Genomic DNA, 20,508 nt, shown 5'->3' with positions numbered 1-20,508 from the left:
TGTGAAAAATGTCAATGGTATTTTGTCAGGGGCTTCAATTAATGTGTAGATTCCTCTTGGTAGCATAGACCAAGAATATGTATTCTTCCCACTGATTAACGTGGAATGTTTTTGCATTTCTTGTGTCTTTTCCCAATTTTTTTCACAAGTGTCCCGTAGTTTATAGAGTATGGATCCCTTACCTTTTTGGTTGGGTTTATTCCTAGGTATCTTATGGTTTTTGGTACTACTGTGAATAGGATTGATTCCTTAAATTCCCTTTCTTCTGTGTCACTGTTCCTGTATAAATATTTTATATTTATAATTTCCATGCATTGATGGTATATCCTGTCACATTATTGAATTGCTGTATGAGTTCTAGCAATTTTGGAGTGGAGTCTTTGAGTTCTCCACATAAAGTATCATGTCATCTGTAAAGAGTGAGAATTTAACCTCTTCTTTGCCACTTTGAATGCTTTTGTTTCTTTTTGTTGTCTGATTGATGAAGCTAGGACATCTATCACTATTTTGAACAAATAGTGCTAAGAATTAACACCCCTGTCACCTTCCTGAACTTAGGGAGAAAGCAGTGGTTTTCCCCATAGAGAACGATATTCATGGTGGGTTTTTTGTATATTACTTTGATGATATTGAGGTAGGTTCTCTCTATCCCTACACTGTAGAGAGTTTTAACCAAGAAAGGATGCTATACTTTGTCAATGCTTTTTCTGCATCAGTTGAGAGGATAACACAGTTCTTGTCCTTTCTCTTTTTTATGTAGTGTATCACATTTATTGATTTGCAAATGTAGAACCACCGTTGTATCCTGGGAATAAATCCTACCTGGTCATGGTGAAGAATCCTATTAATGCACTGTTCCATCCTGTTGCCTAGTATATTGGTGAATAATTGGCATCCAGATTCAACAGGGATATTGGTCTGTAGCTCTTCTTCATGGGTAATTTTCTTTGTCTTATTTTGGGATCTAGGCAATGCAGGCCTCATAGAATGAGTTTGGAAGTCTACCTTCTGTTTCTATTTTTTGAAACAGTTTCAGAAGAATAGGTGGTGATTCTTCCTTAAATGTTTGGTAGAATTCCCTTGGGAAGCCATCTGGTCCGGGAATCTTGTGTGTTGGGAGATTATTGGTTACTGCTTCAATTTCCTGGTTGGTTATGGGTATAGTCAAGTTTTCTATTTCTTCCTCTTTCCCTTTCAGTTGTTTATGTTTCTAGGAAATTATCCATTTCTTCCAGATTGCTTAATTTGTGGCATATATGTACTCATAATATGTTCTCAAAACTGTATTTCCTTGGTGTTGTTCATGATCTCTCCTCTTCCGTTCATGATTTTATTTATTTGGGTCCTTTCTCTTTCCTTTTTGGTAAGTCTGCCTAGGGGTATATTGATCTGCCCAGTTCTTCAGAGAACCAGCTTCTAGTTCGCTTGATCTATTCTACTGTTCTTTTCATTTCTCTTTCATTGACTTCTAGTCTAATCTTTATTATTTCTCATCTGCTCCTTCCTTCAGGCTTTATTTGCTGTTCTCTCTCCAGATCCATTAGGTATAAATATAGCTTGTGTATTTGTGAATTTTCTACTTTCTTGCGATTATCTTGTATAACTATGTACATCCCTCATGGGACCACCTTTACTGAAATTCAAAGGTTTTGAACTGTTGTGTTTTCGTATTCATTTGCTTCCATGAACTTTTTTAATAATTCTCTAATTTCCTGGTTGACCCATTCATTCTTTCATAGAATTATCTTTAGCCTCCATGTATGTGAGTTCCTCCCAAATTTCCTCTAGTGACTGAGTTCACTGTTCAAAACACTGTGGTCTGACAAAATGCGGGGAATAATCCCAATGCTTAGGTACTGGTGGGGGCCTGATTTGTGACCCAGAATGTGATCTTTTCTGGAGAAAGTTCCATATGCCCTTGAGAAGAATGTGTGTTATGTTGCTTTAGGATGGAATTCTCTGTATATATCTGTGAAGTCCATCTGGTCCAGTATGTCATTGAAAGCCCTTGTTCCCTTGTTGATCTTCTGTTTAGATGATCTGCCCATTACTGTGAGTGAGCGGTTAAAGTCCTCTACTATTGTTATATTATTATCAGTGTGTTTCTTTAAGTTGGTCATTAACTGGTTTATATAATAGACATTTCCCATGTTAGGAGAAAAAATATTTATAATTGTTAGATCTTCCTGTTAGATAGACACTTTAAGGATGATATAATGTCCCTCTTCATCCCTTGCTATAGTCTCTGGTTTGAAATCAAATTTGTGTGATAGGAGGATTGCTACTCCAGCTTTCTTTGATGTCCATTACAGTGATAAATGTTTCTCCACCGCCTCACTTTCAATCTGGAATTGTCTTTGGTTCTAAAATGATTCTCATATACATAGCATATGGATCAGTCTTTTTTTTAATCAAATCTGATATCTAATAACTTTTTTTTTACTATTTTTTAAATTTTTTTAAATTTATTTATTTTCAGCATAACAGTATCATCATTTTTTCACCACACCCAGTGCTCCATGCAATCCGTGCCCTCTATAATACCCACCACCTGGTACCCCGACCTCCCACCCCCCCACCACTTCAAACCCCTCAGACTGATATCTAATAACTTTTGATTGGAGCATTTAGCCCATTTACATTCAGCGTAAATATTGAAAGATGTGAATTTAGTGCCATTGTATTGCCTTTAAAGTCACTGTTCCTGTATATTGTCTCTGTTCCTTTCTGGTCTATGTTACTTTTGGCTCTCTCTTCACTTACAGGATCCCCTTTAATACTTCCTTCAGGGCTGGTTTCATGATAACAAATTCTTTTAATTTCTGTTTCTCCTGTAAACTCCTTATCTTTCCTTCCATTCTGAATGACAACCTTGCTGGATAGAGTATTCTTGGCTCCTTTCTTGCTTATTTAGTACCCTGAGTATATCCTGCCATGCTTTTCTGGCTGGCCAGGTCTCTGTGGATAGTTCTACTGCCAGTCTAATGTTTCTAGGTTCGTAGGTTATGGACCTCTCATCTCAAACTGCTGTCAGGATTTTTGCTTTACCTCGGAAATTTGCAAGCTTCATTATTATAGGTTGGGGTGTTGATCTCTTTTTATTGATTTTGGGAGGTCTTCTGTGCCTCTGGAACTTGAATACCTGTTTCCTTTCCCAGATTTGGGTACTTCCCAGCTACGATTTTCTCAACTACGCCTTCTGTCCCTCTCTCCCACTTTCTTCTTCCTCTGGGCCACAATTATTGTAATAGTCTTCCACTTTATGGTATTGCTGATTCCTCAAGGCCTCTCCTCATAACTCATTAGTTGTTCTTCTCTCTTTTCTTCAGCCTCCTTGTGTTCCATCATTTCATCTTCTATGTCACTGACTCTCTTCTGCCTCATTTACTCTACTAGTTGAAGTACCCATTTTCAACTGCATATCAGTTAAAATATTTTTTATTTCAACCTGATTAGTTTTTAGCTATTTTAAACTGAAAATGACAATGGCCCAGTCTCCAGTCCCAGAGCTCAAAGATGGCAGTACCCACTCTTCAGTTCACCCTCAGGGAAAAGGAGTCAGTCACTTCTGTGTGAACCAAACTCCACAGATTCCTTTAGTGTTCACCAGCCTGCTCCTCCAGGTGAAGGACGAGTGTTGGGGCAGTTGTCATGGTTGATTTGGGGGCCTCTAGTCAAAGAGTGTTTGCCTGACCATGCCACGCTTCATGGGTTATGGTAACACCTAACCGAAAATCCCACTCCTGGCTTGCTGATTGCCACTGATTTCCTCATTCTAATACATAGTAACTCTACCACGCTGATCCTCCCTTCTTTTCCTGTGAGCCAGGTTTCCTGAAACACACTGCCCCCCTAGGATTCAACCCTATCTTGCCACTGGAAGCCTTCTCAGGTAGGGACATCCCTCACCAGAGCAGACTTCTAAAAGTTCCAATTTGCAGATTCTGCTCTATCATCTTTTGGTAACAGGATTACAGAGGCTCCCCCCCCCATGGCTTATCTTCCCATATATCCCCTCTGATTCACTTCTGCACAACTCCTACCTTATAGAAAGTGGTCACACTTTGTAGAGTTGTAGCAGTTCCTTCTGTTGAGTCTGCAGATGTTCAGAATGATTTGATAACTATCTAGCTGAACGCCAGGGACTAGATGAAACAAGGGTCCCCTACTCTTCCACCGTCTTCTATCTTCTCTGACAGACTCTGTTCTTAGACCATTTTTTCCACATCACTACAGGAGCTAGGAACTGAACCAAGCTCCACTTACAGTAACAGGACAGTTAAGTCCCATGTCCCAGGTGGCACAGTAGGACCTAGGGAGATAAACAGAGGAAGTGAGATCTTCCATAGTGGCCTGAATACTTACCCTATGAAGCTCAGTGAACACACAGTCCCCTGAGGTGGGGGGTGCTCCCCAAGATGCATCGGCATCTGCACAGTTCCAGATGGGGCCCAGGCATCTGCAGGTGGAACAGCTCCCATCCCTGCCAATGATGCTGGTCTTCCAGACACATCTGCATACTTTCACCCCTGCTCCCCTGCTCTTCCCAACACAGATGAGATGCCCACCAACAGACACAGTGTGAGGCACAGCTGTTCTGTCCTCCTTCCCACCCAGGGTCCATGGCATTGGGCCCTTCCCTCACCTGTGTCCACATTGCTCCCTCCCCTCAGGGCTGGGTCTTTCATTCATCCTGGGTCTGACTCAGCCTTCTGTCTTCCTTAGAACTCTCTCCTCTCCTCTCTCACAGGCTCCATGCCTCCCCCGACCTGATGCTGACTCCCTCCGTGTCAGTGGCCCTGATCAGGCCTAAGATCCCTGCCCTAGGGATGAGCTCAGGTGTGAACCTACTTCTTGGCAGCAGCAGAAGCCAAGCCTGGTCCCCCAGCTGGTATATATACAGATATGAATGACCATCAAAGCCTGTTTCTGAGGATGCAACACAGAGACATGATCCCACCGAGGAAGACCAGACTGAGGGTGAAGACTAGACTGCCCATTGCTGTGACACTGACTGTGGCAGTGGGATTAACTGGCAGTGACTTAGGTGACACAGAAGGATGGGGGGTGGAACACAAACTGTTCTCCATGGCCTGGTTCTCACTCTCCCCTGCTCTGCCCTGTCCTCTGTGCAGCAGCTGGTCAAGCCTAAGAGAAGGTGTCCTCCCTGATCCTGGCCTGGGCCCTGATGGAGGGGAGACTCCCACAGGTTCTCTGTTCTCACATCTGAGTTTACTCTACTGAGTAATGACAGAGTTAGGGGGCTCTTCTGACTCTGGGGACATAGATAATACAGTAGATAATACAGATTAAGGATGTCATGGTACATTACATGGGCTCCAAATATAATCAGGGCTCATTCAGGAGGGAGAAAGCTGTCTCAGCTCATTTCTGTGGAAATTCATCTTCTCCGTGGCAGTGGGCAGCCTGGGTAGGCTCCAGGGGCTCTGTGCCTCCTCTGGTTCCTGGACAAGTGTCCCCAATTATGAAGGGCTGCCTCTGGGTTACTGAAGAAGGGAAAAGCCCCTACTGCCCCAGGCTCATCCCTTCTTAAGTTTTATAGAAATTGTGGAGGAAGTGCAGATACAATCTTTGGGCCCACCTGGGGGCTTTCTGCTGGCACCAGTGTCCTCCCCCTGCCCCAAGACACCTGCACCAAGTACATCTGACCCTTAGCTGACATCGGACCCACATGGACTCTACTCCCACCCCTCTGTAACCCTGTGTTTTGGCCACAGCTGCATTAGAGCCTCACCTGTAGCTCTGAAGGGAAAGAACATCTCCAACACATGAATGGATTTTTTACATAAATGGAATTACCCTTTCTGACTCTTTGACTTACAGTTTTAAAACTGATTTGTAGAACAATTCTTTGAGGTCAAAAAAAGAGATAAGGGGGGGTGCAAGATGGCGGGGAAGTAGGAGGAGGCGACTTTTCAACTTGTACCCCAAAGGGAGCTGATTACCTACCAAAGAACTCCAATCACCCATGAAATCAGCCTGAGATCAGAATTATACATGTCTGGATCGCTACAGGGGGAGAAGACGCCAGTGGGCAGGTAAAGCGGAGTGGGGGAACTGCGAACTGATATCAGAAGATAAACAAAAGGGGGAGGAAGCCACCAGAGGCGACCGGTTGGAAAGTAATACCCCAATACGAGCGAGAGTGCCCTGCATCTGGGGACCAGCATTAACTTGGAGACTGCTTGAAAGCACTCCAAAAGAGCAAAGGATCTTGGGGGGAAATTGTGGGAATCGGGATGGCTAGGGACAGGGGCTTAAGCCCCCGGTCCCCGGACAGCCTCCCTTGACGCTGAGGCAGAGAGAGGGCAGCGGGGAAACCAGCTCTTGGTCCCTAAGCCGCCAGCACGCCTAAGAACGCTTGGGGTCCGTTTCCTGTAAGGGGATGGGAGCCATGCCGGTGGCAGAACGTGAGAGCCCTGCTATAGAGCCTGAGATACTCCCCTGAGAGAGATATAAAGGCCCAGCCAGTGCCCTTTGATACTCGCCATTGTTTCAGAGCCTGCACCAAACTCTCCCCCCAGAACGGTGCATGAAGGCCCAGCCTGGTGCTCTCGGACCTGCGCCCCATTCTCAGAGCCTGAGACCCATGCGCCGTGCACGAACCTCAGCCTCCCCTGAAATTGGTGCGTGCAAGCCCAGCGTTCTTAGACCCAGAAAGACCAGGCACTCCCAGCCCGGGCCAGCGGGAAAATCTCCATGTGCGATTGCTGCTTGGAAACTCTCTGGTGGTCTGGAGCTCCCAGACAGCCGCCACTGCCTTGGCTTTGGGTACAAGCAAAAGATCCTGCATCCCCAGGGACCGCGACTTGGAACCTGCTCTGCCAGCGGCCAAGGGGGAACTTATTTAGGCTCTGCACCCAGACTGAGGCTTCTCTCTGAGAGGGAGATCAGGGTGCGATTTCTTTTCCTCTAAAACTACAAAAACCATCAAAAGCGGTCAAAGTGAGAAAAAAAAAAAGTGAACAAACATAAAAACCGCCAGAGAACTAAAGCCTGAAAAAAAAAAAAAAAAACAGTATCCTCAGAGCCCACCCCCTTGAGGGGGGGCGGGAGGACTTAAGTCAGGGGACATCATTGACTGAAAACCCACGTGGCAGGCCCCTCCCCCAAAAAACAAAGCAAGAAGAAAAAAAAAAAAGGACTACAAGAGAACAACCATGACTTCATAGGAAAACTTTTATTTTTCATTTATTCCCACTATTCTGGTTCATTTTTTTATATATATATGTAATTTTTTAAACCTAATAACCATCACAGCGAGCTGTCCAGTACATCAAATTCCATAATAACCTTCTAACCTGAACTTTTAGATACATACACCTATGTTTTTCTTTTGCATTTCTATTTTTTGAATTCCTTCTTTTTTTAAATTTTAGTTTAGTATAGTTTATTCCTTTTTATTTTTATCTTCTAATATTCATATAGAGTTAAACTTCAAAGTAATCCCCTTTCCCCAATCAATACTACCCCTATAGGTAAACTAATTTTTAATCCCCCTTTATCTTAGGAAAGTTGAGTCCTTTAACAAAGATATCAAGATACATCCAGGAAGAATCAAAACAACCTTCCTCGCACACGTGAGAATTTATAACCACTCTCCAATCTTTTTCTTCCACAAGTGTTTCTGTGTTTTTGTGTTTGTCCTGATACTATATAAATCTTACACGTGGGGTTCTTTTTGACGAGGTTCTTCCGTTATTTGCATATATTTTTTTTCTCTTGTCATATACTTTTATCAGTCTTTTTGTTTGTCTGTTTTTGTTTGTTTACTTCATAAATCTTACCTTGGGGCCCATTTGGGCTGAACCTTCTCTTTCATCTTCCCTTTCTTTCCTGTCTCTCTCTCTATCTCTTTTTTTTCTTCTTCTTTTTATTTTTCTTTTCTTTTGTCTCTCATTTGTGTGGGGAATCCTGATTGCTCAGAAGTGTTCCAGGGTGCACCTTGACTGCACCACGGTTAACACATCCAGCTACATCTGTTCAGTCATCTCCCACCAAAATGACTAGGAGGAGGAATACCCAACAGAAGAAAAATACAGAGGATGGACCTTCTTCAACAGAGCTAATGGATATCAACATAGACAATATGTCAGAAAGAGAATTCAGGCTAACAATTATCCAGGCAATAGCTAGGTTGGAGAAAGCCATGGATGACCAAACAGAATTGATTAAGGCCGAGCTGAAAGCGACCAGACAGGATGTTCACAATGTTAGGGCGGAGCTTAAAGCTACCAGGGAGGAGGTTCACAATGCTCTCAATGAGTTCCAATCTAATCTAAACTCTCTCAAAGCTACGGTAACTGAGATAGAAGATAGAATTAGTGATCTGGAGGACAAACAGATAGACAGAAAGGATCAGGAGGAAGCCTGGAACAAACAGCTTAGAAACCACAAAAACAGAATCAGGGAAATAAATGATGCCATGAAGCATTCCAATGTCAGAATTATTGGAATCACTGAAGGGGAGGAGAAAGAAAGAAGTTTAGAAGATATAGTGGAACAAGTCCTTCATGAAAATTTTCCCAGTCTCGCGAATTGAACCAGCGTTCAGGTTCTAGAGGCTGAATGGTCTCCACTCAATATTATACATCCCAAAAAACATCACAACACCTGATAGTCAAATTGAGAAATTATAACTGTAGGTATAATCTCTTGAAAGCCGCTAGTGCAAAGAGGCTCCTTACAGAGGAAAGCCCATCAGAATAACATCAGACCTGTCCACAGAGACCTGGTAAGCCAGAAAAGGCTGGCAAGATATATTCAGGGCACTAAATGAGAAGAACATTCAGCCAAGAATACTTTATCCAGCAAGACTGACATTCAAAATGGATGGAGAGATAAAGAGTTTCCAAGACCGGCAAGGCTTAAAAGACTATGCAACCACCAAGCCGACACTGCAGGAAATATTAAGGGGGGGTTCTATAAAAAAGGAAAATCCTAAGAATAGCATTGAACAGAAATATAGAGACAATCTACAGAAAGAAAGACTTCAAAGGTAACTCGATGTCAATAAAAACGTATCTATCAATAATCACTCTCAATGTGAATGGCCTAAATGCACCCATAAAATGGCACAGGGTTGCAGACTGGATAAAACGACAGGACCCATCCATATGTTGTCTACAAGAGACCCATTTTAAACCTAAAGATACACCCAGACTGAAAGTGAAGGGATGGAGAAGCATTTTTCATGTCAATGGGCCTCAAAAGAAGGCTGGGGTAGCGCTTCTCATATCAGATAAATTAGACTGTAAACTAAAGACTGTAGTCAGAGATACAGAAGGACACTACATAATCCTTAAAGGGACTATCCACCAAGACGACCTAACAATTGTAAATATCTATGCCCCCAATATGGGAGCAGCCAATTACATAAGAAAACTGTTAATCAAGATAAAGAGTCATATTGATATGAATACACAAATCATAGGAGATCTTAACACGCCTCTCTCAGAAATAGATCATTAAAGAAGAAAAACAATAAAGAAACAAGAGCATTGAATGACACATTGGACCAGATGGACCTCATAGATATATACAGAACATTCCACCCTAAAACAACAGAATACTCATTCTTCTCAAGTGCACACGGAACCTTCTCAAGAATACACCACATACTGGGTCACAAATCAGGACTCAACTGATACCAAAAGACGGAGATTATTCCCTGCATATTCTCAGATCACAATGCTTTGAAACTGGAGCTTAATCACAAGGAAAAGTTCAAAAGGAACTCAAACACCTGGAAGCTAAAGGCCACCTTGTTTAAGAATGCTTGGATCAACCAGGAGATCAAAGAAGAACTGAAACAATTCATGGAAACCAATGAGAATGAAGACACTTCAATCCAAAATCTATGGGTACATCAAAGGCAGTACTAAGGGGGAAATACATAGCCATCCAAGCCTCCTTCAAAAAAAATGAAAAAGACAGATTCCAAAAAATCTAGAAAAATCCAGAACATAGCTCTTGGGCTACACCTTAAAGAACTGGAGAATCAACAACAAATCGAACCAACTCCACACATAAGAAGGGAAATCATCAAGATTAGAGCTGAGATCAATGAAGTAGAAACCAAAGATACAGTAGAACGTATCAATGAAACTAGAAGCTGGTTTTTTGAAATAATCAATAAGATCGATAAGCCACTGACCACACTACACTACACACTACAGAAGCCCAAATGCATAAAATTATGAATGAAAAGGGAGAGATCACAACTAACACCAAGGAAGTAGAAACAATCATCAGAAGTTATTATCAACAGTTATATGCCAATAAGCTTAGCAACCTTGATGAAATGGATGCATTCCTGGAAAACTACAAACTACAAACTACAAACTACAAACTCCCAAAATTGAACCAGGAAGAAATCGACAACCTGAACAGACCGATATCTAGTAAAGAGATTGAAGCAGTGAACAAAAACCTCCCAAAAAACAAGAGCCCAGGACCTGACGGATTCCCTGGGGAATTCTACCAAACTTTCAAAGAAGAAATAACACCTATTCTCCTGAAGCTGTTTCAAAAAATTGAAGCAGAAGGAAAACTTCCAGACTCTTTCTATGAAGCCAGAATTACCCTGATCCTCAAACCAGGCAAAGACCCTACCAAAAAGGAGAATTTCAGACCAATATCACTGATGAATATGGATGCTAAGATTCTCAACAAGATCCTAGCAAACAGGATCCAACAGCACATTAAAAAGATTATTCACCATGACCAGGTGGGATTCATCCCTGGGCTACAAGGATGGTTCAACATTCGCAAATCAATCAATGTGATACACCAAATTAATAAGAGAAGAGAGAAGAACCACATGGTCCTTTCAATTGATGCAGAAAAAGCATTTGACAAAATCCAGCATCCGTTCCTGATTAAAACACTTCAAACTATAGGGATAGAGGGAACATTCCTGAACTTCATCAAATCTATTTATGAACGACCCACAGCAAATATCATCCTCAATGGGAAAAAGCTTGCAGCCTTCCCGTTGAGATCAGAAACAAGACAAGGATGCCCACTTTCACCACTCTTGTTCAACATAGTATTAGAAGTCCTAGCAATAGCAATCACACAACAAAGAGAAATAAAAGGTATCCAAATTGGCAATGAAGAAGTCAAACTCTCTCTCTTCGCAAATGACATGATCCTTTATATGGAAAACCCAAAAAACTCCACCCCCAAACTACTAGAACTCATACAACAATTCAGCAACGTGGCAGGATACAAAGTCAATGTGCAGAAATCATTGGATTTCTTATACACTAACAATGAAAGTACAGAAAGGGAAATTAGAAAATCGATTCCATTTACTATAGCAACAAGAACCATAAGATACCTGGGAATAAACCTAACCAAAGAGGTAAAGGATCCGTACTTGAGGAACTACAGAACACTCATGAAACAAATTGAAGAAGACACAAAAAGGTGGAAGACCATTCCATGCTCTTGGATCAGAAGAATAAACATTGTTAAGATGTCTATACTGCCTAGAGCAATCTATACTTTTAATGCCATTCCGATCAAAATTCCACCGGTATTCTTCAAAGAGCTGGAGCAAATAATCCTAAAATTTGTATGGAATCAGAAGAGACCCCGAATCACTAAGGAAATGTTGAAAAACAAAAATAAAACTGGCAGCATCACGTTACCTGATTTCAAGCTTTATTACAAAGCTATGGTCACCAAGACAGCATGGTACTGGCATAAAACCAGACACATAGACCAGTAGAACAGAGTAGAGAGCCCAGATATGGACCCTCAACTCTATGGTCAATTAATCTTTGACAAAACAGGAAAAAATATACAGTGGAAAAAACACAGTCTCTTCAATAAATGGTGCTGGGAAAACTGGACAGCTATATGTAGAAGAATGAAACTCGACCATTCTCTTACACCATACACAAAGATAAACTCAAAATGGATAAAGACCTCAACGTGAGACAGGAATCCATCAGAATCCTAGAGGAGAACATAGGGAGTAATCTCTTCGATATCAGCCACAGCAACTTCTTTCAAGACATGTCTCCAAAGGCAAAGGAAACAAAAGCGAAAATGAACTTTTGGGACTTCATCAAAATCAAAAGCTTCTGCACAGCAAAGGAAACAGTCAAAAAAACAAAGAGGCAACACACGGAATGGGAGAAGATATTTGCAAATGACAATACAGACAAGAGGTTGATATCCAGGATCTATAATGAACTCCTCAAACTCAACACACACGAAACAGACAATCATATCAAAAAATGGGAAGATATGAACAGAGTCTTCTCCAATAAAGACATACAAATGGCTATCAGACACATAAAAAAATGTTCATCATCATTAGCCCTCAGGGAGATTAAAATTAAAACCACATTGAGCAACATGGGGGCTTAAGTGGGTAGGAGAAGAATCAATGAAACAAGATGGGATTGGGAGGGAGACAAACCATAAGTGACTCTTAATCTTACAAAACAAACGGAGGGTTGCTGGGGGGAGGGGGGTTGGGAGAAGGGGAGGGGGGGTTATGGACATTGGGGAGGGTATGTGCTTTGGTGAGTGCTGTGAAGTGTGTAAACCTGGCGATTCACAGACCTGTACTCCTGGGGATAAAAGTACATGTTTATAAAAAAAAAATTAAAAATAAATAAATTATTTAATTAAAAAAAAACACATTGAGATATCATCTTACACCAGTTAGAATGGCCTAAATTAACAAGACAGGAAACAACATGTGTTGGAGGGGCTGTGGAGAAAGGGGAACCCTCTTCCACTGTTGGTGGGAATGCAAGTTGGTGCAGCCTCTTTGGAGAACAGTGTGGAGATTCCTCAAGAAATTAAAAATAGAGCTTCCCTATGACTCTGCAATTGCACTCCTGGGTATTTACCCCAAAGATACAGATGTAGCGAAAAGAAGGGCCATCTGTACCCCAGTGTTTATAGCAGCAATGGCCACCAAACTATGGAAAGAACCAAGATGCCCTTCAACAGACGAATGGATAAGGAAGATGTGGTCCATATACACTATGGAGTATTATGCCTCCATCAGAAAGGATGAATACCCAACTTTTGTAGCAACATGGACGGGACTGGAAGAGATGATGCTGAGTGAAATAAGTCAAGCAGAGAGAGTCAATTATCATATGGTTTCACTTATTTGTGGAGCATAACAAATAGCATGAGGACAAGGGGTGTTAGAGAGAAGGGTGTTGGGGTAAATTGGAAGGGGAGGTGAATCATGAGAGACTATGGACTCTGAAAAACAATCTGAGGGGTTTGAAGTGGTGGGGGTGTGGGAGGTTGGGGTACCAGGTGGTGGGTATTATTGAGGGCACGGATTGCATGGAGCACTGGGTGGGGTGAAAAAATAATGAATACTGTTGTGCTGAAAATAAATAAATTTAATTTTTATAAAAGAGATAAGGAATTTATTACAAAGGAACAGCAGAAGCTTCCCCCATTTCTGTCCTGGCGTATATCAGAGGGACACCTACCTAGGAGAAAGAGACAGGTCAGAAAATTATTTTCCCCACACAAATTATGAAAAGTGTAATTGGAATCTTTTTTCTTAAAATTCCTCCTTGACTTGATGAACTAGAATGACAAACTTTGGTGAGACTCTTTGTGACAGAAATAATATTTCCAGGGATTTTTTTCAGGTTAAACGATCATAAAAATGTCCCTCGCCTGGCGAACTAAGAGTTAAGAAGTTGTCTCCTTTAGGACCTGGAACATGTTTGCTGAGGTTGGCCCACATCCCCTCGCAGTCTGAGCAGCCTTCCTCGCCTAGTGCAGGGGATTTCTGCTGCCTCGCACCCGCCAGCTTCTGCTCTTCTCTCTTCTACTCCAGGAACCAGGGACCTGCGCTCCTCTCCCAGCCTCCCTTCCCTGTCAGGGACACTCCTCCCTCATGTTCCTGCTCAGCTCAGCCAATCTGTGGAGTGTCAGGGAAAGCAGTGACAGATAATCCACATGGAAGAAGACATAGAGACAGGTTCAGAGACACAAGTAGACTCTGGTCTCCCTGTGGCTTTAGGTGGGTCATGGGGGAGGGGAGGAATAAGTGCCACTGTCTTGAGGGCCTCACCCCCAGGAGTACTAAGGAGATCAAGGACACACAGAAGGAGACATCTGTGTCAACCCTATCCCCACCCCAGTAGATTCCTCTTGGAGGCCATTCTCTGTGTCCAGCGGTGGCCAAGAAACCCTGACTTATTATGTGGAAATTGCCTTTTACCACAACTGATACATCTCTCTGTCCCCTGAATGATTATCTGAGGAGAACACTCCATACTGACCCTGAACTGGATTGAATTCCTGGTCCCTCAGCTTTGCCCTGTCCTTTGAGATCCTCTATCCTCCCCAAGCCACCGAAGGGCACAACAGGGTTCTACACAGGTCTCTTTCTGACCTGAGCAGTGCCAGAGTTACCTGTTCAATAAGGACAGTGTCTTGATCATGCAGAGTGCCCAGGAAATGGGTGCCAGTCATAGCAGCAATGTCCAAAATAGCAAACTGTGGAAAAAGTCGAGATTCCCTTTAACAGACAAATGGATAAAGACGATGCGGTTCATATCTACAATGGAATATTCCTGTGACGTCAGAAAGGATGACTACCTGCATTTCCATCATCAGGGGTCAACTGTAAGGGATTATGCCAAATGAAATAAGTCAAGCAGAGAAAGACTATTATAATATGGATTCACTTATATATAGAACATAGGGAACAGCACTGAAAACCATAGGGCAATGGAGGAAAAATTGAATGGAGAGAAATCAGAGAGTGAGACAAACCATGAGAGTCTCTTGACTCCAGGAATCAAACTGAGAGTTAAAGAAGGGATGGGGGTGGGAGAAGGGAGTAAGAAGGTGTTGGGTACTAAGGACGGTATGTGTTGCAATGAGCACCAGGTGTTACAAACAATAAATCCTTAAATATTACATCAAAAACTAATGATGTACTATATGTTGGGTAACTGAACATTATTTGAAATATAATGTGTGTTCAGGGAACACACCATGAGTAGGGCCCAGACCAAGGACAAGCCTGACTCTTACTGTCAGGTGTGGGACAGCAGTGTTGATGCTCACAGGAACACAGACAGGGAAGTGAGACACAAACCCCTTCCCTGTCTGTGTCACACTCTCCTCCAGCCCCAGGAGGCCTGTAAGCAGAGCAGTGAGCAGATGAGACCATGTACCCACACATGTGATCCCCAGGGTTCCCTCTTCTCTACCCTCCAGGGGGGCTGTGTACAGGGAGGTTCATGAGTGAATTGGGGTCTGACAGGCCTAGGCTGCCCTGCTTGTCTCTGTGGGTATGACTCAGAGACAGAGGGTCTGGATAGATGGAAAGACAGAGACTTTCATTTCCATATAATGGTCACTGGGCTATACTTTTGCCCAATTGCCCAGGATTTGAACCCAGAAATTCCCAGCTCAGCTGAGCTCCTGAAAACCTGGTCCATGGCAGCTGAGATTCTGAGTGGAGCGCACAAGGGCAGTGGACACTGTGAGGTCACCTACATCCCCTCTTCTGAGATCACTCACCCACCCACCCCTGTGGGAGGCCCTAAAGGCATACAAGGGAGCTCATCACAAGGAGGTGCTATCCTTCAACAATTTGCCTCCCCAAGTTTCAGCTTCTTTTCCGAGAGGTTCAAATGAATGATGGTCTTAGTCCAAGATCCCACAAGCTTATCAATGTTCAGATATCCTGAAAAGTCCCAGATTTATAGCTCCCGACAGGAGGGAGACCTCACCTGAGATCTCACTGTGGGTCTCTTCTCCTTTTGCCCAGTCTGACCTCCCCAGATACTTCCAAATTTCCTGCACATGCACTTCTCCTTCTCAGAGTCTTCTTCCAGGAACCAGGACACTGACAAGAGTCCTGAAACAGTGAGCACCTCACCTAGGAAATTCAGGTCCCCTCTCTCTCCACCCGTGTCCCCAGTGACCCCCAACAAGATCCTCGGGGAACTAAAGAGGCCAAAGTGTCCCCACAAAGCTGGGGTTTCTCAACTAATCACCAATGTGCTTGTCCAATCCCCAGACAGATCAGATTGTTCCTTGTATTTTTATACACTGAAAGAAGATCCAGACACACTAGGTATTCTGAGTTCTGACAGATAGTTGAAGAGTCACATCCGTCTTGATGGTGAAAGGGGGATGATGGGGCAGTTGCTGCTGCCAACACAGTGGCCAGAAGAAACACAAACACGGGGGTGAGACAAACAATGGTCCTTCCTCACTTCTACCTCCATATCTATGCAGGAATCTCTCTTTATCCCCACTCTACCCAGACACACGGACAGACAAAAATTCTGTGAAACACAGCTCAGCCTATCAATTAATAAGTGACACTTAATAAGACACCACAGTCCCCCCTCATCCACCTGAAATCTAACAAGTTCCCCATTAACCTAAACACCAAGTAAAGAGAATGTGGGCAGCCATGTTTCCACCTAACATGATAAAACTCTCCAGGAAACTGTTACAAACATGCTCACTCTCTCCTCACAAGAGGATATAAAATACATCTTTGTCTCCTAATGATCTTTATTTTTTGTCCCAACTGATTTGATACCCTACAACTTCAATATTGAGATATAGCATTCACTATTGGTAACAATGCTTTATTAGATGATAATGGGATGAAACATGAGAACAAAACAGAAACTTCTGATGAATATATTGTTGGGTCCGTTATCAAAGGAATGAGACAGAGACAAAGTGAATTTATGCAAAGCCTTATTCTATAACAATCATTGGAAGTTAGACTGACTGGCCAGGGGATCAAGGCTGAGACAAAGTGAAAATTATGTAAACCTTCATTCTGTGTCAAGCGTTAGAAGTCAGACTGACCGGCCAGGACCCCTCTGAAGAGAGCGACCCCTCTTGGTCTTACAGGCTAGTTTTTATAGGGCACAACTGCAGACCTCCACATATGTGGCTTTGTCTGATTGGATGTGTCCTACCTGTGTGTTTTAGTAATGGTTACCCGGAACCAATACAACAAAATGGTCCTGTTTGAGGTATGTGTTTGAGCAAGGGTTACCCGGAACTGGTAACAGTGACTGTTGAAGCATTTATTAAACAACAAAATGACTACTTAGACAACATGGAGTCACTATGGCTAAGTAGGCCCAGGCAGGCCGTAGGGGTTTAACAGGTTTTAATGTGGAATCCACCACAACATATATATCCAAACATATTCATGTCCACATAAAGAAGACACATGCTACTTTTATCTGGCTGATTTCTGCCACTACAGTGTGGTCAGTGTGGTGTCTATAATTACCTTCTTCACTGCTCACTCTATATGCCCCTTCCCTTAGCAAATACCTGAGCATGTCCTGATCCTCACCAGTTACGACCACCAAACATTCATTCTGGAAGATGGGTACATTATCTGACGTGCTGCATTGGGTTGTGGTGAATTGGTGACTGTAATCACAGTCCTGGGGTATGCTAGGGGATCTCCTAAATCCCTATGTTCCTGCTTTTCCCGATAGTCTTGCAGACAGACAATTGCCCCATGACAGTCATAATGAAATACTCTGGGCAGTACCCTTACTTTGAATCCCTGCCAGGCAGAGTCAGAAGGACCCATGACACACTCCCAGAGCAGGGCAGTCACACCCATCCCTCCTGCCTTGGTCAGGCTCTGCTCTGACCAGGGTCTGAATCCAGCACACATGAGCTCCACTCCTGGACTCACCTCATTGTCCTCTGTTTTCTTGAGAAACTAGCCTCTCTGGGTACTCACTTCACCTACTGTGAAATGGGGAAATTTCTACTGATGTGAGAAACACTCTTCATCAGATTAATGTCATAAAACACTGAAGAGTTTAACTTATTAGGCAAATGCAGTGGGGTCTCAGTGAGTTACCCTTGGTGTTGAACTCTCCTGTCTGCCTCTGTGGGCACACAAGGAAAAGTTTTCAGCTGTTCTGTAAACCACATCACATGCAATTTTACCCAAGCCCAAATTAGCAGATTCCCAATTGCACCAAACCACAGACAGAGTAGTTTAAAATTCTCCCACAACAACCTTCACAGGATGTGAGTTGTAATAAAATTAATAGTAGCAAAAATAGCAGTAATTAGAGTAAAATTTTCCCCATTCAACTGAACTAAGCTCCAGAAGCATCTCCTGTCACTCTAATGACCCAACTACATGGATAGGGATGCAGGAAGCATCAGTCCTGGTTCCTAAATACATAAGAACCTGGTGGCTGTGAGACATCACACAGGATTGTCTGGACACTGACCCTTTTCAAATGCCCTACAGTGAAGCCTGCACTCTCCTATCTGAAACAAGACAGTGGGCTCTCCAGGGCATTACAACCCTGGGACAAGTACAGGAATCGCACCTGCCCTGCCTTCTGCACCTTGTATGTGACCTTCTGTGCTAGGCCGAGACGGCAGAGTGGCGGCTGCCTGTGGAACCTTGGAAACCCTGGTCCAAACCCTTTCTCAGGTGACAGGTGCTCTGGGGTGATCCACAGGAGGGAAGCTTCAGGCCTGAGTCCTTCTCCACCAGCAGGGGGCAACAGAGCTGCATCAGGAGCCACAGAACAGAGGCTAGGGCTGCCAAGGGGGGAGACTTACAGAGATGGCAGGCCTGGGGGTCAGCGGGTTGTCTGTGGTTCAGTCCTCAGAGGCTTTCAAGATGAACCACCCTAACTCCACAGGCTGCAAGGACCATGCTCTCAGGGTCAGACACACAGTGTCACCCAGGACACTGACAAGAGTACTGAAACAGTGAGCACCTCACCTGGGAAATTCAGGTCCCCTCTCTCTCCACCAGTGTTCCCAGGGACTGACTCCTCCGTGCTGGGCACAACCAGAGACACCCGATGACTCACACTCTGCCTCTCCTTCCCCAACTCCACCCCAACTCAGACCTGGGGCTGCAGCTCCTTTTTTCAGACTATCTCAGGGGGCAGGAGGCAGAGAACTTGGGGTCCCTGGTTCCTGGAAGAAGCATCTACTGCCTCCTTGTGAGACTGTCTCCAGAGTGACATGACTTTCATGGCTGCAGGGACCATAGCTCACGCCCTTGAGCTACAGCATATGGGAACATGTGATTGTGTGGATCCTTACAAGATCACAAACCTTGAAGTTGTTTCTCATATATTTTCATATGTTCCCATGAAACATTGATGAAAAAATTAAGAGGAATGAAATGGCTGACAATGCCAATTGCTGGTCGGCTGTGGGATTGGGGCTATCGAGAGACAGCAGCATTATGTGTAAATAGACTAGAAATCCTGATGAATCTGCAGCAACAGGTGGTTAACAGGTAAGCACCCACTTTTGTAAGTGATGAACAAACCTCAGAATGAGAGTTTCCATTCTGACGACATGCCAAGGATGGGAACATGGTGTCTGTGGGGGATACAGAGGGGAACTGAAGCAGCAGGAGGAAGGTAAGGAAGCCACGGGATCACCTTTCCCTGAATCAGGTGTTTTCTGCATGTCCCAGATGAACCAGGTCAGCCTTATGGCCAGGCTCCTTTGAGGCCCCTGAGCCAGCCCTGGACAGACCACAGTCATATGGGATCCCAGCAGGAGTCTTGGGTTATAGGACAGACTCTGTGCTGTCTGGGGGAATTGAGACAGTCCTCAGGGGAGGAGAATCAGACACTCTTGAAGAAGAAAGCACCTGGCTGAGGCCCATCTTCTGCTGCTGTGATAAGAGAGACTAAAGCAACTGGAAGGAGCCCAGCCATGCTGGTGTTGTGGGGAAATCAGACTTCTTATGGGTCACTACATTAGTTTGCTGGGGCTGGGAGAAAAGAGCCCCACAAACTGGGGGGAAAGAGCTGAGATCAGAAATGTATTGTCTCACTGTTCTGGAGGTCAGCAGTCTGAGAACAAGGCAACGGCAGATTGCTTGTTGTTTTGTAGGCTGTGAAGAGAATCTGTTTCATCTTCTCTTACAGCACCTGGTGGTTCTCTGGCAATTTTTGGAATTCCCGGTCTTATAGATTCCTTCTCTAATTTCAGAGGGTGACCTCCCCTGTCAGAATGTGTCTCCAAACTGTTGCTCTCATAAGGACCCCAGTCGAATTGGAATAGGGTCCAGCCTACTCCAGTGCAACCTCATCTGAATTTAAGGAATTACATCTGCGTTGGTCCTATACTGAAATCATGGCCCAGTGAGAGATGCTGGAGGTGAGGACTCAAACATGCACTTGGGAGCTGTGGGACATAATTCAACCCACAAGTGTCCCTGCCATGGTTGGGCACTCCCTCCCCTTGGGGGATTCTGCAGGTAGCATGGGTACCACAAAGCTCTCAGGGATCAGGTGGGGCATAATTAACAAACCCAGAAAAAGCCCTGACTGTCTCCTAATGACCCATCTGTATGTCTGGATATCCAGGCTCCATCCTTGCCCTCTGATTATCACCAGAGTGAGCAAATGTCGAACTTCTGGTCTCTATATTCTCCCAGGTAGGTCAGAAGTGAGACAAGGATCATCATCATCAAGA

The 20,508-nt window shown here is 43.8% G+C and overlaps 4 protein-coding genes across 17 annotated transcripts in view; all 4 read left to right on the top strand.

The window, feature by feature from the left end:
- Positions 1-20,508, top strand: part of LOC116571642 (immunoglobulin lambda-1 light chain-like) — a 487,065-nt gene that overhangs the window by 150,070 nt on the left and 316,487 nt on the right. The window lies entirely within an intron of this gene.
- The window catches only part of LOC116571641 (immunoglobulin lambda-1 light chain-like), a 1,068,967-nt gene that overhangs the window by 739,935 nt on the left and 308,524 nt on the right, over positions 1-20,508 (top strand). The gene's annotated exons all lie outside the window — the stretch shown is intronic.
- The window catches only part of LOC116571643 (immunoglobulin lambda-1 light chain-like), a 569,629-nt gene that overhangs the window by 244,731 nt on the left and 304,390 nt on the right, over positions 1-20,508 (top strand). The window lies entirely within an intron of this gene.
- The window catches only part of LOC116571638 (immunoglobulin lambda-1 light chain-like), a 1,139,351-nt gene that overhangs the window by 839,165 nt on the left and 279,678 nt on the right, over positions 1-20,508 (top strand). The gene's annotated exons all lie outside the window — the stretch shown is intronic.

This window comes from Mustela erminea, chromosome 13, assembly GCF_009829155.1.
Source record: "Mustela erminea isolate mMusErm1 chromosome 13, mMusErm1.Pri, whole genome shotgun sequence".
Taxonomy (NCBI): Eukaryota; Metazoa; Chordata; class Mammalia; order Carnivora; family Mustelidae; genus Mustela; species Mustela erminea.
Note: the sequence above shows the minus strand (reverse complement) of the source record. Positions and strands in the feature narration are given on the sequence as shown.